The 13,716-nt window shown below is 37.6% G+C and overlaps 1 protein-coding gene and 1 long non-coding RNA gene across 3 annotated transcripts in view; one reads left to right on the top strand and one right to left on the bottom strand.

Annotated features, from left to right (window-relative positions):
- Positions 1-13,716, bottom strand: part of LOC114931039 (uncharacterized) — a 289,103-nt gene that overhangs the window by 25,271 nt on the left and 250,116 nt on the right. The gene's annotated exons all lie outside the window — the stretch shown is intronic.
- LOC114931040 (uncharacterized) overlaps positions 1-13,716 on the top strand; it is a 266,820-nt gene that overhangs the window by 37,292 nt on the left and 215,812 nt on the right. The window contains exon 6 of the long non-coding RNA XR_003819590.2: positions 2,779-2,817. This is a non-coding gene — a long non-coding RNA (uncharacterized LOC114931040). The remainder of the gene's footprint in view (positions 1-2,778; positions 2,818-13,716) is intronic.

Raw genomic sequence — 13,716 nt, 5'->3', positions numbered from 1 at the left:
GATTAAGATATGCGTCGGCAGGTAATCGATTCATGCACGCGTTGCATTAATCTCAAAGCTGTACTTTTACGACGCTCACTATTGCCGCGCGATAAATCGCGCCTTCGTTATCGTGTCCCCCGGGTTCGTACCCTTCTTCTTTTCTTTTTTTTATATATGTGTCGTAAATATCACACCATCAAAAGTAATGCGCGCGCATATGCATGCGAATGAGTTTTTGCAGTCGTTAATGTAATACTTTTTATGCGCGCGCTCTCTTCCGAGATGTAAAAGTATCTCATAACGTTAATAAAAAAGATCATGGTACAAGCCGTATATTATCGTCGCGCCATGGACCCACGATAAAGCAATGCGCAACTTTAACTTTGTTTGCTAAAACATGAATATTACACGCATATATATTCTTACACATTTGCGAAAGGAACGCTCTAAGAATGAAATCTTGTTTAAAAAATATTGCATAATTTCTCGAAACTGTTTTAATTCTCAACATGTATATTTTTCACATATCTTTACATACGATAAATCAAACTCGGACAGTCGCATTTAGAGTCAAACACGCAACGACGAGGCAAAAGGGAATTCAATTAGAGTTGTGGTGATATATATTTCGGGAAGCGCATATTTTATTCGCCAAAGAATAAAAAGCAGCATATCGAATGAATATATGGTCTAGGGTGAAAGCGCGGGAGATGACCGTTTTTCGAAGAGAAATCTCTCGCGGGCAAGATTCGAATTGTTCCACCCACGCTGATCGCGCATAAAACATCCGCATGCGAGCGAGAGGAGTCCCAGAATCGCGATGAACATATGCGGCAGATGGATGAGCTCGAGCTCGATTCGTATAAGAGTCGTAAGATCAAAGAAACGGGACAAGACAAACATCGGTTAATTGAGAAACCGCATAAGATGGATGAATATCTTATTATGCGGTACTATGTACACAAGAGTAAATCGCGTGGTGCTCCGCGTGGTTGGAACCAGTTGGGGACAGAAAGATTAGGAAGAGAATGACAATCAAGGTTGCATTTATGAGCATTAACAAATGCAGTTCGAGCTTCGCGTCCATCCGTCGCATTGGTCGTGATTAATCGAGCCCGAGAAAACCACCGCATCGGAATGCATTACCGACATAAAATGACTCGGTAGAACCAGTCACGAATAATGGTATCAAAATAGGTGGTCACGAAAGGTCGAAATCCGTGAGCTTCGTGAACTTCGAACGCTATAAGTTATGCTCATTATAAATCTGCAGGCAATTACCAGTATAACGAATGCTTCATCAGTTCATTTTACGGCTGCGAGTTGATTCTACTATGGTGTCTATATAGTAGAATACAAATTAAAAGTAGCGATATCATTATTATAATGTGAAATTACGCGCGATTACGTGAATATTTATATATTGTATATTTATTGAATATCTCTTCTTAAATTTTTTTATCTTTGTATGTAACAATTTTCTGTCTAAATTAAATCATTAAATTTGACATGTTTCATCCAATTTCTTTTTCTTTTTCATTTCAAATATTAATGAAGGAAATAAAAAATAATATCAAGAATAAAATATAAAGAAAGATACAAATGCGATATAGAGAGAATGAAAAGATAAATAAATAAAACGATGGTTATTATTGTTCATGTATGAAATATAATGTCAGAGTATCGTATATGCGATCAAAGTTCTTGAAACAATCGCAGAAACAGCAGAATGTTATATAAAAAAAAAAAATTCATGAATAAAATCTAACAAACGTAAAGCAATTCTCTTCAATGTTTTTAAAGAAGAAAATTTAAATTGCAACCTTAAAAAATCTCAGAGCGAATATAAGCCGTTTTTCCCGGCAATCTTAGTAAAATGAGAAAAACGCTAAAATCCTGGAGGGTTAAAAGCGAGTTTAGTTTGAATCCGCATCGAAACGAGACTTAATGTTCCATTGCGAATACCATCTTTACGGACGATTACGGACGTACGTCGCGGACCTGTCCTAATGTCCGTTTGCACTAAGGGAAGGTGTATAAATTGTGGACGCGGAGGTGCCGATACTTGATAAATCTATCGACGGGTGATAGACGAGCCGAGACGGCTATGCGCATCGCAGCGACAGGCCGCACTAATGCATGCAGCACATCCTTAGCTAGCGCACCTTCACCCGTAATCGTCTTCGGGTATAAGACACGTGGACGACAGCGCGCGCTAAGTCCCTCTCGATTCGCTCCTCCTTCCGCGCATTGACTCTATCTTTCTCCCTTTCTTTCTTGTGTGTGGCATTCGAGATTGCAGGAACTCCGGAGGTCAATCTCTCGAGGCTCGATTACGCGTATCGATGACTATTAGGCGCGGTTTATTCATGGCTCGACTGGCCAGCTCTGTCTCGGTCGTAGTTCACTTCGCATCACGATAACCCTGCGTCACTCATTGAACTAGGAAGTTCCGAGGGACGGATGACAGCTGATTAAAAAGGGAAATAGAGGAATTTTACGTTGAGAATTAATTGGCTTGCAACGAACGTAATATAAGAAAAATAAATTTTTAATGCATGTATATTAAAATTTATATGTATAGTACGATTATAAACAGATCAAGTTTGTGTGTTCGATTGTTTAGGAATATCTTAGAAATTATTGAACTAAAGAAATCTTTCACTGACAAATAGCTTAGTTAAATTTTTCTGAGTAACATAGGCTATAAAGTTTAGCACATCCAATAATAATTTTTTGAAGTAGTAATTAATTTGAACGCTGCTATAATTTAAATTTTATATTTGTATGTTACAGCTTGAACATCAACTACTTGTCCGTTGTGCATCAGCGTCGGTGAGTGAGATAAACTTTTATTTAATTTTAAGGTAACGAATTTATAGATCGTAGATAGTAGTAGTTGTATAGTAGTTGTATTCGTTGCCTTAAAATGGGGAATGAATTAAATTGGACTTTTAAAAGATGCCTTTAATATACATAATTAAAGTACAATTTACATTTTATTTTATTTAAAGAACATGTTTATTTAATCAACTTTCAACCTTTAAAATATTTTTGTAATCAAGCCTCAAAATTGTATAAAATATGTTTTTCATATCCATTTTTCATTTGTCAAAATATTTAATTTTCATACCGCAAAACCTTGTATTTAGAACTCAATACTTCTAAAAAAGACTGATGTCTTGTGCAAGACATTCATAAATCAAGAAAATAATGATAGTTTTAAAGCATTCTGTATATACTTAGAATTTAAGACGCAATTATTGTACAAGCATTAAGTAGGTATACCGAGACAGTTAATCTGCAGCTATAAAGAAGTTCGTATCTTTCATTGCGCGTCAAAGAATGTTTATGAGCGTGTAGAAGAATCGCACTGTCGATACCCAGATGGTGTTCCATTTATACGATAGATTGCACAGGTGGAACACATTGCATTAATGACTTAACGTACGATGAAGATTCAATTGTTATGTCGAAAATCTGCATACAAAGTATCATTGCTTATCTTAAATATCATCCGCAATAATAAACAAGTTTCAACGTCAACGTTTAACCTTTCGATAAACATGTGTGATAAGAAAAAAAATTGTTAAATTTTTTTTAAGATTCTAACTTGATCTCACAATTACATATCATTGTATCATGCAACAAAATCAAAACACTATTAAATAATCGACTGCTAGTGATTTTATCTCGATAAATTCATCCATCTAATGCAGCAATCAATCACCAAGGTAAGGTAAAGTATTTAATTTCCATGGTACAATATTACTTCGATTTCATCTAACAGAAACATATTTTCTGCAACGTCTATCAACACCAATTGCGCAATAAAAATAAAAATTAAAAAACAGTCGTCCAATTTATCGATTAAAAATTCTTAACGGGTTTAATCGTCGCGATGATTTAGCGTAAACGTGTTTCACCTGTCTGCTCGATCGAGCGAAAAGGAAGAAACCAGGTAAGAAAAAGCACGCGCATGTATGTACAGATTTCTCCGGCGGGCGTGCGGTCCATAAATTTGCGATTTTTCTCGCAAAGGGAAGCGACTCCCCATCATCCCACGCCCGCGCTCGCGGCCATCCCTCGTCCTCGGGACAACTTCTTTCCCGAAGCGCAGCATCGCGGTGAGATTGCGCGCGACCCGGGAAAAGGACGGCGCGATTACACGGATAATAAATTAACGCGCACGACCTTATCGAGGCGTATAATTCATCAAGGGGTTACGTGCACGCGTGCGCGACCCGACTCTCGGCATCGTGCATGCGCCGACCCGATATGGCGGTTTTGCACATTAACCTCGTAAAACTCTAATGGCACCCGACCCCTTACACCTGTAATACGGTATACGGCCGGGCGATGTGAAAGTTCGGAGCACGGAAGGAGGCTGTGCCCGGGACAAGGTAAACGCTCGTTAGGCCGAAGACGCGCGTCGTTAGAAGAACGATGTATTCCCGGTCTACTAGGGGAATACTCCTCTCTGTCAGAGAGATAATGACTTTTCGTTAAAAAATATACTGTAATGATATTAACCCTTGACTTGCGACGCGAGTTAATAGCGCTTTCTTCTATTAATCTATTATCCTCTTATATTTCACGCGCGAAGAGTGTGAAGATACTTGTAATACTATCAATCATAAGGGACGACACTTTAACTTCAAATTAGATGCGAGCGTTTATAAATAATAGTAAACAGAAAAAATGAGAAAGATTTTAGATATGAATCATAGATCATTGGCTCAACAATTAAAAGAAATTATTTTAAATGATAATCCTTAAGAGTCGCCAGTAATAAATAATGAAAATCTCTCCTCCAATTTTAAAGTCGACCAGACTGGCAATAATTTATTTAAAAAATTATTAGTTAAATTACAGAAATTATTTTATATAACAATTTCATAATAAAATTCTTAGGCCCGGATTTTCAATAATAGTTTAAACTTCGATCCAAAAAATATTCTATGTGCGTTTTGCTTAAAAGAAATATATTAATAATATTCTGAAAAAAATTATAATTTAGATTTGGAAATATTGTCCCTTCACTTATATCAGAAATCAATCGTCAAGTTAATCTTTTATATAGGAGAAATTAGATCGCGGTTGATGTAACAAAATGAATGCAAGTCGCTGCAATTACGCAGCTAGGAAATGAGCGTTATCGATGTACGTAAACAGCAATCCGACTGGGAAATAAGTCTTGTAGTGGATTACGAGACGGTCATAATATATCCACAAATAGGAATCGAAGCTCTACATAGAGCACAACCATTCCTGTTCATTGCGGTTCATTAGACATTTTGAAATATCGGTCGACGTCGCGGTTCGCATTCGGTAACACGCACACACAAATTTTCTGAGAATAAATTCTATTTTATCTCATTTTTGCACATGCGAAAAAAATAGCTTACGATCTTGATCCGGAACAATAATCTTCGATTCGGCTCAATCCTCCTCATTATCGATCGTAACATTCGAGTTAAGAACAAAGAAGAGTCTCGTCTCGTGCAACATAATGCACTCGTGACCGACGTTGTCTCGACCTTTCTGTCCATCGTAGCCACATCCACAGAGATATTAAACGCAATGCCGACGAGCATTTGTCTCGCGACGCTTTTCCGCCCGCTCGCTGCCATTTACGGGTTCGGAGGAGAAGCAAAATTGCGCAAACGTTGGCGCACCCGCAAGATATTCCGTCGCGTCGCGAAAGTTAACGAGGCGTGCGAGATATAGACGGAAAATAATTAATTAACGGTTCGACGTAGAGACCGCGTCCAGACGCGTTTCTGCGCCGACAGGACTTTCTTAATAAGAAACACGTTCACGTTGTGGAAGTAACGTGTCAGTTATAGTAAATGTCTGACCGATCTCTCGCGCCACAAAACCGGATAGGCGAAAATGCATATATATTTGAAGTTCTGGTATAAATTGTTAAAATATATTTTCACATAATTATTTCTCTTCAATACTCTGACATCCCGAGAAAAATTGCTGATCTCTCCCTTGATTTATGAAAGCGCGCGTATTCATCGAGACGTACGAAAAAGGAATTCTATCGACCGGACTTATCGGTCTTGTAAATCCCGTTTAACGAATAAGAGATCTCATTACATGTGATATATCAACACAAATCACACTAACCGATAATCCGGCCCGACCTTCGCTCGCAACCTGTAGATCGCTGTTGCGGCGCAGGCGAGCGGCCGCCGTGGTAAGGTTGCCGTATCTACGAGCCGCGGAATACATTATCCCGAAGATTAGTGTGCGAACGATACGAGAAAAGGCACGTACGGCGAGCGAGCCCAGAGGTCCATGTGAGTGCGGCACGAGTGGCGATCTCCGCCTGGTAAATCGCGAGGTACGCGAGTGTAGGCGTCAGATTTGTGCCTCTAATTCGCGTAAAATGTATGCTTTAGAACCCGGTGATTCACATTCAAATCATCTCCTTGAAGTTTCGCTTGAAACAACGTGACAATTGCGCTGAAAATTTGCACAGTGAAAGATCTTAAAGGATTAGCAAATATCGTTCTAAGAGCCCTTCGACATGTATAGAGGGAAAGAAACTGCGGGAATATCGTTAATTATTTTATCAATCTATTTCGCGCGAAGCTATTTATAAAATAAAATTTAATATTTATTATTAGATATGTTTTATGTGTGAAAATGTTAAAATTTCAGTCAGTAACATATTTTCCGAAAGAAATTCTATTTAAGAATGTTGGAAATAATTTATTTAGAAATTCATGCATTCGGAAAGATACGATATTAACTTCCAAATTAATTCAAATTTATTCTAGATTATTACAGATAATTAATCTACGCGGATCCCAAATTTTACATCATAAATTTAACTCTGAATTAATTCGAAGTGTAGCTTCTGGTTCTTCGAGATTACACGCAATTTAGTTTAAACGCTTCCGGATTAACAGAGCGAGAGAACGAAATGGAATGAAATCGTCCGTGTGCGTGCACATTTATTCCATCCGGTCGTCTTATTTCTGTCCCTCTTCAATGGCAGCTGTACAGTTCGGTACGACATCATTCTCGGCATTAAGCGTAGGAGTACCAGTCCGGATTTACACGTACAGGTGCATCGCCGGCGTATGTAGGTACAATACACGAAGCGGCGATACGACCGTGCCCCATGCCCCCTTTATTCAAGTACGACGGGGACCGGACTGCGTACACGCTGCAAACGCGCGTTGCTGGAGTGCAAGTTAAACAACTATTCATAAATATCGTAAAGCGCCGTTACTGATGGCCGCATACGGCGCTCTCAGGGTCTTCCTCGCCGTCATAGCAAGTCGGTAAATCCTCCGACCACGTCGACGATCATGCCGTACGTTAAGCGGATCGCCGATGCGGATGATATTCTCTTTCGCGAGAACACCTGACGCGCTCCTGAACGTAGAGAGGACGATGATTGGCTGTAGAAACGGGAAGATATTCATGTGCGTCGACCGTATTAATTTTACTATTTTTTTATCCTCATAACGGGATTATTACGTCGTCGAAATATATATATTTTATTATAATTAATGAATCTTTTTTTTAACGTCGTAATATTATCGATTAGACTTCTTAAAATATCATTAACGTTTTAACAGCGCTTTCTTTATTAAGGAAAACATATCTTTCCCATATATTTCTTTTTCCACGTGAAAGAAAATCTCTTAAAAGATAAAACATGATAAATGGATTATTTCAATTAGATATATGCATAATGATATTCCACTTTTAATCAGTTCTTTTAATCATACGGTAAGCATCAATTTTCTTTCGTTAGCGAATGAAAATTTATTAGCCGCTCTATGAACATACATCATAACTATCAGCTTTTGACAGAAGACTCCGTAACTAACTTAGTATTAATTGCTCGCCAAGTCTAAAGCTCGCCGCGCTACGGTTCATTAATGCACGCTTGATCCCCCATCGTCATGATACTCTGATGTATGATTCGCGCATGAATCTATGTTCGCGATGCGTCGAAGTTAATGGATTTAATCGAGTAATCGAGGAAGCGATATCGAGGCCACCTATCTCATCTCGCAGGCGAGGTCGCGTGCTTGCGATCGACATAATTCACGGCCGAATGAACGTCGATAACAAGCCCGAGCTGATTGACGGCATCCAAGGAACACGTGGACAGTCGCTTTTACTCTCTGACGTATGTGCGCCGTTTCTACGTGTGGCAGGTGGAACGTGCAGTCAATAGCACACATAGTCCTCGGCCCATGGCCACATGCAAGAAAGTAGGCAGGCTTCCATGAATATCGCGTTCTGTATCGACATATTGTTGGAAAAACTCTGTACGTTCGAGGCAATAACAATTACGATAAATTAAAACAATATATACTATATTTGCACTTGGCCAAATGTGTGCTTCAAATCTGAGCTAGTTGACTATTCCCAGAGCAATATGCTTTTCTGTTAGCGCAAAATCACGCTCGAGAAATAATCTTGAACACGCAAAAAATTTTAAATTACAAAATAAAAGTTTAATTGAAACCGCAAAGTAGAAAACAGTCATGTCACGCTAATTTTGTAGAGCCCCACAACAATTTGTCAATTTCTATTTCTAAAACGCACGAGAAAATTTAATTCTTCTAAATAACATTTGAGATTTTTTAAATTATATATTTTTCAAAATTATTAAAACGCTGACAAAAAATTGTTATTTTGAGAGAATTTTAAACGAAAAGCTTATAAAAAGAAACATAACGTAAGAAAAAGGATCATATTCTTGTCAGTTTCACGGCTTTTAACACCTGGGGACTTTACGATAATTGTACATATCCGGATTCTGGCGGGACTTTACTGCACGTTATTCATATAATAATTGCGCGTTGAACGCGCTAGTAACGTGAAAAATACGGCAAAGAGATACTTTGAAAACGACTCACGGTATCCGATAATATTTCGCGCGATTGATAATTATTATTCGGCCGAACCGTAAACAATCCTGCGATGTGTCTTTCGCGTGGTCGTGATTCCGAGGGAAATCCCCTTCTCGTTCCGATTCTACACCATCCCGGATCTCTGCCTCTTTCGTGCGCGGAAGAAGCACGAAAGACCTTACGTTCCCTTAATTTGTCACGGGCCGGGCCGGTTGCGAAATCCACGTCGCTGGCCGCGCAACCGCGCTCTTGCGGTTGCCCTGGCTTTCATAATGCAAATTACGATCGTTTCGTATTGCCTTTGAGAAAATGTTCCGGCGAATGTTGTCGCGCGCAGACTAGGGTATCGCTTTCTGCGAACCCTTAAATTACAATTGTGCCCGCTCGCGCGCGTGTTTCATAAGGCGTGTTTCGTTTCATCGTCGTGCCCGCGAATGTGCGTATTTCAAGAGTTACGTAACGTCGCGTTGATAAATCACCGAATTATTTCTCGTTCGATATGTGTTTCTTTTCCGCATATCTTTCCTCTCCCTCTTCTGCCACTGTCCTCCCTCCGAGACAAGAATTTAATAATTATATAAAACTTATTTATTTGTGCGAAATTGCTTTTGGCGGACGATACTTTTACTCGTAACATGTTTTTTGCGGTACCGTTGCGTTTACAAACCTGCCAACAGATGCAAGTTTTAATAGCTGCTTAAAGTTACTTGGATACATAATGCTACGTGAAATAAACTAAACGAGTTTGCCGTTGTATCGTATACGTAAGCGATGCGCAGTAACAACGAGAACTTACATTTCGTATTATAATAAATAAAAATGCAAGTTACTCTCTGTGTTATCATAGCAAAATAAATTTAAAAACTTTTGAACAATGTCGTGTAATTACAATGTTGTATAGATATATTATTTTCACAAAAGAAACTGAATCGTAATAATTTTACATAACTTTTTTAGAGTACCTCATCGTAGATTGAGTCTATAGCAAACAATATTATATATTTGAATCGAAACGAAGTTCGCTTATAAATATCTCAAATTAGAAAGATAATTAAAAACGATAAATAAATAGAAAAATTTTAATAAAAATTATTTTTTCTAAATTATTATAATTTAATATTATTTTTGATACGATTCCAAAATGCAAGCTAGATCGCTATGAAATATCTAATTTCGTTTAGCAATATTCGAAGCAAGTTATGCAGTACACAAAGAATCATATGTTTTTAATGAAAGCCAAACTTGCCGCTGTTACATCAGCATTTGCATATTTACTCGTTCCCATGAATTATAATTACTAATAATTAATTATCTCACGCGGGATGTTAAGGTGCGAGAGATGCCGCTAAACAATATATCGTAAATTAACTGATCTCCAGCGTGACGGCGAATTAAGTCGAGTTTAAATCGAAGGGCCTCGACATAAGAAGATGGAGTAAAAACATCAGCGATTTTTTTTTAAAACTCACGGCAGCATATTGCCATGTAAATACAGTCCTCCCTTTCATTGCATCCTCCACGGTACATCGCGTTGCCACGTAATCTCAGTCGCATCTCAGATTTTAATTTGTGTCCGCGTTTTTAAAACGCACCGCACGCGAACGATCTACAAATCAACCTCATTTTTTTATTTCGTCCGGCCAAGTAAGACTACGTACATACGAAACACGCATACCTTGAGTAATTCACGCTGATTTACATTGCTATTTGAAAGCCTGATATTACAATATTATACTGCGGTCTCCGAAAGAAAAATAACAAACTTCTGTATGATATGAATTTCATTGAAAAACGAAATAAATTACGCTAGTTGATTTTTTTAAAGATGTAATGAAACACATTGCGCATATTTTTGTATGCAGATCCCGTACAATTTTTTAAATCGAATAATTGAGTTCTGCTATTATTTTATCATATTTTATATCATTACATGGAGACATTATTTTAAAGCTTTGTATGTAATGTTCGAAGAGAAAAGTTTCTCATCGATTTTCTCTTCAATCATCTTAACGTCGCTTTAAAAGATGCTGATTAGATTGTAATTTTATGCGTCTGGCGAAAGTCTTTATCTATTCTTATTCTGAGCAAATTGAAGATTGATCGGATTAAGCTAATCAAAAAGAAAATGCCGCTTTTCCCTGTAATAAATTTAATCCTGAAACGACGTTTTAATCGCGTATAGATTTTTATTTTATAAATCTTGTGGATTTCTTTAGAAATAGCACCGTTTGATCATCATTATACGGCTCTCACGAAACAAATATGTATATGTGCATAAATGTTTCATGACCGTAAACGACGGAATTCTTCAGCTCGTTACTGCGATCTCGTTAATTAATTAATTATTGTAATTATAGCAGATTGATCGACGTCGAGGTTTGTGAGAAGGATTAAAGCACTATGTACCCCTTTATTAAAATTCAACGATAAGAAAATTGCTCTGCGAAGAGATTTATCTCTCTAAAAGTCTGTTATATCATTATGTTAAATACGTTTTGCAATAAGAAATATATTTTAATAAGAAATAACAAGACATATTATATTTAATATGTCTACAGACTAATGTTTTTTCATCGAGAAAGAAAAAAACAAGACATATTAATCGTCCAATTTGGAACATGATAATTTTTTTAATCTGTGTGTGTCTGTATTCTTATATTCTTGGAATGCAGCAGAGCTTCCACCGTTGTAGGAATTTTAAAAGAGATTCTCTCTCCACTTTGTTAGACAAGCGAAAGAAGAATGTACTTCTCACAAGAGAGGCCATAAAATTACTATAATTAATGGTAATTTCGCAGCTTCTGCTTACAACGTGTGAGAATTTATTAAATCGCCACGCCTCGGGGGGAAAAATCGCGCGGCGTCATTACGGGCAGATATTTCATTGTAAGCAACACTCTCCCAGATCTAAGGAGACCGGGTGCGATATACATATAGAAGTCCGCCACACGAAATGCCATAAATCACGCGGCGCGCGTTTCGTCGGGCGTAAACGGCGCGAACCGTTCGTTAAAAATTTCGCGTTTCATGTGTCAAACACGCAAATGTGCTCCTGCGGATATAAAAGCCGCGTCGCCGTTTATTACGTCTGTTATCGCGATCGTCACTTTTACGCTTGCAAAGTGGCGAATTAATCCACGTTCGCAATCGCCGCGTGTCGACTTGTTTTTCGCTGCGATAAATTTGCCCCAAGAAAGCAGTCGACCGGACAGGAAATTTGATCAAAGAAATTCACGGTTGATATTATTTACGCGTAATTTATTACCGGTTAGAGTGCGTTATTTATTTTTTTTCTTATTCAGATATAATAAAAATATAAACGTATTCGAAAAAGTTGTCGAGTGAATGTTATCCTGTTATGAGGAAGAGTACCTACTCGATTCAACGGTAAAAAGCACTTCACAAATGCCGAAATGATCGTTCACTCACATTCACGTAGTTTTATTATTTGAAATTGAATGCGTCCTACATAGAACGAACGGTTTTTCAGATTTGTCGATCCTATATTAAAATCTTCCGAAGAGAACGATTTGCGATGGCAATGAAGAAAATCGCGAACAAAAATTCGTATGAAAAAATTCGTGACAGTTTTTACTTTCTATAAAAAAATCGATTTAATTTATTTTAATATTTATTAACAAAAAATCAACTTTTGAATCAATACGCGCTTTGGCAGTAATCACGTTTTAAATTATTAAACGCTTTTTATAGTTACTATTAATATTGCACAAAATTGCAAATAAGTTGATTGTAAAATCAAAACATGGACAATGTAGCCTCTCGCAGGATCATGTCATACCGGCATATAATCTCCCATTTTCAGTCTAACACGCGAGTCCCCAGACACGATTTGTCAATCTATGTTCATTACATCAGCCGAGAAAGACAATTTATGATCGTGACGAATACGATCGTACTGAAAGATATGACAGGATTGAGAGAAGCTTGCGCAGGACCGCGAGAAAGGATCTCGAGGTGCATTATTGCCACAACATAAAATGAGAGCATCGTTCATAAATACGTTGATAACTTAATCCTTCCTCAAATAATCCTTTCATTTCTTAACAATCTTCCTTTTTTCTTCTGTTTTTTTTTTTTTTTTTTTACATACATGTATTAGCCTGATGTAAGTACAGAATATGAAAAAAAAAAGATTATTTGCAGAGAGTGAGAGTATCTGTAGCAATAGACGAAGAATTTAAAAGAAGTGGATATTACCATCCCTCTTGTTCGCGCGTGGCTACGTATAATTTACCAGTGAGTCGGTGTAAAAGTCCCGTCTACGTGAAGGCTAGACTAGAAGAAGACGGAAAATGGAGCATTCTCAGTGATTCTCAATCGAAATAAGTTTCACACGTAATAGTCCGAAAACACCGAAAACCTCAATTAATAAAACGCGAAAAAAAAATAAGACTCCATTTGATTTTTTAAGTTATAAAAATGTTCGATACATTTAAACTATAAATTCCGACAATATCCTGAATATCGAGATCCTAATAGTGAGTATTTACAACAGTAAGATAATATTTTCCTCTGCTTTATTAATACATCGTGCTATATAGCATTTTTATATATCTAATGCATTACGTAAATATATCTTCCTTACGCGATACATCTCTTTTCATATTTGCAAGTCCTGGTCAGGCAGCTCGTGAAAGGTAATTCTGCAAGAAAGCGAACGCTAGACGCTGCTCCGCCGTCGTCGGCTCTATTTTTATCCGAAACGATGGCAAGAGCGATCGGTTTGGATCGGTTCGGTCCATTTTCCCTCTCCTACTATATCTTGTTTCTTCGACTGCGATTTGCCAATAGCTCGTTGATATGCAGAAAGCCCATCGCT

Source organism: Nylanderia fulva, unplaced genomic scaffold, assembly GCF_048542155.1.
Source record: "Nylanderia fulva isolate GAGA-0341 unplaced genomic scaffold, ASM4854215v1 Scaffold1, whole genome shotgun sequence".
In the NCBI taxonomy this organism is placed as follows: Eukaryota; Metazoa; Arthropoda; class Insecta; order Hymenoptera; family Formicidae; genus Nylanderia; species Nylanderia fulva.
Note: the sequence above shows the minus strand (reverse complement) of the source record. Positions and strands in the feature narration are given on the sequence as shown.